The sequence below is a fragment of the Gavialis gangeticus genome, unplaced genomic scaffold (assembly GCF_001723915.1).
Source record: "Gavialis gangeticus isolate Ggan-Ray unplaced genomic scaffold, GavGan_comp1, whole genome shotgun sequence".
Lineage (NCBI taxonomy): Eukaryota > Metazoa > Chordata > Crocodylia > Gavialidae > Gavialis > Gavialis gangeticus.
In genome coordinates this window covers 10534596-10539002 of record NW_017729013.1, presented here as the reverse complement: position 1 = coordinate 10539002, position 4407 = coordinate 10534596, and positions in this window count along the sequence as shown.

Here is a 4407-nt window from a genome sequence, read left to right as displayed (position 1 = left end):
CTGTTTGATCATGGTGACGGAATGAAAAATCATAGAATCATAATAAGTTAGGATTGGAAGGGACCTCAAGAAGCCATCTAGTTCAACCCCCTGCTCAAAGCAGGACCATCCCCAACTAGATCATCCCAGCCAAAGCTTTGTCTAGCTAGGTTTTGAAAGTACCCAAGGATGGAGCATCCACCACCTCTCCGGGTAACCTGTTCCAGTGTTTTACCACCCTCCTAGTAAGAAAGTCTTTCCTAATATCTAACCTAAACTTCCCTTGCTGCAACTTGAGACCATTGCTCCTTGTTCTGTCATCTGCCACCACTGAAAACAGACTCTAGCTCCATCCTCTTTCGAGCCTGCCTTCAGGTAGTTGAAGGCTGCTGTTAAATCCCCTCTCAGTCTCCTCTCAAACTGTGGTCCGTGGACCACCACCAGTCCTCAAACTCCATTCAAGTGGTCTGCAGAAAGGTTGTGGAATAATCGAGAATATCTACTTGGCCCTGCACTTGAATTATTTTTTCTGACAATAGAGATCAAGGCCATTTTGATGATGATGCTGGCACTAAAGAAAATTATTTTATTTTTATTCATATTCAGTCCAGAAGCAAAACATGTCATTTTTAGAATTGGTATCACCCTACTACACTACATGCATAGTTTTAATTGGTCGCATTTTTCAACTGTGTATGCGTGGTTTTCATTGGACGCAATTCAGCTAATAAACCTGTATTGTATTTATTGGTCATCATTGTCACATGGAAAGTACTGACTGTACCAGAATCCAGTGCTTTTTCAAAAAATGTAACAGCTGTCAATCCAGTAAGTAGGATGGTAGTCAACCCCCAGAAATGGATTTGTAGTTGAAAATGAGATATTTGAAAAAAGAAAACAACAAATAATCAAACCAGTGACAGTGAGATCAACAAAAAGTTCAAAGTTGAACATGTGACTACAGCAAGCAAACATACATCTGCTAAAGAATTTGTATTTATTATGTGTGGAGAGAAGATGGCAAAGCAGATTGTGTGCCTCTTTCAAATGACACTGTCATGCAGAATTGAAGATATGGCAGCTCATGTTAAAGTCATGTTTGTGAAATGTGTGAACAGCAGTAGGTATTTTGCATTGCAATTGGATGAGACCACTAATATCGCTGACCTTGCAAATCTTCTTGCATACATCAGGTATGAGTGGGAAGGGAAAGTACTGGAAAATATTTTGTCATTCAGTGCCAAGAACAACCTCTTTCCGGTTACTAGATGAGTTTGTGAAGGAACACAGTATTGATTGGTAACGTTGCATTGGAGTATGTCCTGACGGTGCACAAGCAAAGATGAGAAAACATAGTGGGGTAATGGCTTGTATCCGCAAAGTGGCACCTAATGCCACGTGGGTGCACTCTAGCATTCATCGAGAGGCACTAGCTGCCAAGAAAATGCCAGTGGAAATGAAGGGTGTTTTGGACTCTGCTGTGAAAACTGTTAATTTTATAAAAGCTAGATCTATTAATTCTCTAATTTTTAGTGTACTGTGCAATGAAATGGGTAGTGCTCATGTACAAGTTCTTCATTCAGTAGTATGGTGGTTGTCAAGAAGCAAAATACTTACTCGTTTGTTAGAGCTACTTTCAGAAGTACAGCGATTTCTAACAGACCATCCATTCCAATTCGCAAGTTATTTTGAAGATCTATCCTGGCTCTCATGATTGGCTTACCTCTCCAATATATTCACACACCTAAATGAGTTGAACGCTGGGCTGCAGGGAGTTTTAATGGCTATATTGGGTGTGCGAGATGAAATCAACGCGATGATCAGGAAACTTGACTTGTTTGCTAGTTGCAGAAAAAAAGGATGACTTCAGCACATTCCCAACATTGGAAGGTTTTCTGTCTAAAAATGAACTGGTTCTTGACAAAAAAACCCAAACAAATGACATCGAAGAACATCTTGTTGCTCTCAAGAAACAGTTTGAAGATTACTCTCCAGTAGAAGATGAACCAAACAACTAGATACATAATCCTTTCAGAATTGAAATCACTGAGCTGCCCTCTGGTTTGTCAAATAAGGCACAAGAGTGCTTGTTGGAGCTTTCTTGCAACAAAACGTTATGGTCAGAATTTAAAAGACATTCCTTACTTGAGTTTTGGATTCAAAGAACTGGAGCGTAGGGCTGTGCGAAGCTTCAGTCCCAGATTCAATTTGGCGGAGATTTGGCCAGATTTGGTGGCCAAATCTCCGACTCAAATCACAGGACCCTTTAACCTCTCCGTACCGAATTGGAACCCTCCAAGTCAATTTGGAGAGATTCAGAAAGATTAAGAGATTCAGACGTAGAGCCAACTTTAAATGTTTTTTCTACATACCTCTAGGTAGCAGGCGGCTTGTGAAAGTTGTGATGCTGGGGCACATGGAGTGTCCCACAGGGCACTCGGCAGCAGACCCGGAAGTGGACCAGAAGCACTTCCGAATCCAAATTGAGTAGGGCCCATTTCACACACCCCTACTGGAGAGTACCCAGAAATTGCATACTCCAACGCAACGTTGCCAATCAATACCTGAACCTGTTCAGCCTCCAAAAGAAGGCTGAGGGGGGATCTAGTGGCCTGTTATAAACTAGTCAGGGGGGATCAGCAGGCATTGGGGGAGTCCCTGTTTCCCCGAGCACCGCCAGGAGTGACCAGGAATAACAGTCACAAGCTGGCAGAGGGTAGGTTTAGGCTAGATATCAGGAGGCGCTACTTCACGGTTAGGGCAGCTAGGATCTGGAACCAACTTCCAAGAGAAGTGGTGCAGGCTCCTACCCTGGCGGTTTTCAAGAGGAGGTTGGATGAACACCTTGCTGGGGTCGTTTGACCCCAGTACTCTTCCCTGCCATGGCAGGGGGTAGGACTAGATGATCTACTCAGGTCCCTTCCGACCCTAGAAACTATGAAACTATGAATGTTATGTACCTTCACAAACTCATCTAGTAACTGGAAAAGTTGTTCGGCGGTTGTTCTTCTTGGCACTGAACAACAAAACAAAATATCTTCCAGTAGTTTCCCTTCCCACTCATACCTGATGTATGCAAGAAGATTTGAGAGGTCAGCAATATCAGTGGTCTCATCCAATTGCAATGCAAAATACCTACTGCTGTTCACATGTTTCACAAAAATGTCTTTAACATTAGCTGCCATATCTTGAATTCTGCGTGACACAGTGTTATCTGAAAGAGGCACACAATCTAACTACTTTGCCATCTTCTCGTCACACATTATAAATACAAGTTCTTTAGCTGCAGGCAGAATAAGTTCTTCCTTAATAGCGTGAGGCTTCCAGCTTTGGTGATTCGAAGGCTTGCACATTATGAAGCTTCCAGGGCCTTTACATTTACTGTTGCATGAGCAAACATTGTTACTCTCCCTTGTTTCAACTCATTGAGTTTGCACTGAAAAAATTCAGGAGGTTTATCTTTGAAAGCAGCATGTATTGTCTCCAAGTGATGCCAGAGATTTACAGGCTTCAAGCGTTTGTTAGCCAGCGTAACACACGTTGCAGCCTTGGTTCGTCTTGTTCACCAGTCCATGTGAAGCCTAAATTAATATAGCTTAAGATGTACTGTCTTACCATTTTTCAGCATTTCAGTGTATTTTCATTACCAGTACTTCTACTTGTGCTGGTTCCTGGTGAACACGGGGTTGCACTCAAAATTTCCTTTACAGATGTATGCTTGCTTGCTGTAGTCACATGTTCAACTTTGAACTTTTCCCTGATCTCACTGTCACTGGTTTGATTATTTGTTGTTTTCTTTTTTCAAGTATCTCATTTTCAACCACAAACCCATTTCTGGGGGTTGACTACCATCCTACTTACTGGATTGACAACTGTTACATTTTTTGAAAAAGCACTGGATTCTGGTACAGTCAGTACTTTCCACGTGACAATGATGACCAATAAATACAATACAGGTATGTTAGCTGAATTGCGTCCAATGAAAACCATGCATACACAGCTGAAAAATGCGACCAATTAAAACTATGTATGTAGTGTAGTAGGGTGATACCAATTTTAAAAACGACACGTTTTGCTTCTGGATGAAATAGAAAGAAAAAAATGTTATTTTATTTTTATTCAGCACCAGCAATCGTTGTCAAAATGGCCTTGATCTCTGTTGTCAGAAAAAATAATTAAAGTGCAGGGCCAAGGACAGATATTCTTGATTGTTCTGCCACCGTTCTGCAGACCACTTGAATGGAGCTTGCAGACCACAGTTTGAGAACCTCTGCTCTATAGGCTAAATAAGCCCAGTTCCTTCAGCCTTTTCTTATAAGTCATGTCCCCCAGGCCCCTCAACATTTTTGTTGCACTCTGCCAGACTGTCCCCAGTTTGTCCACATACTTTGTGTAGTTGGGGGCTCATATTCAGCTTATTGTCCACTG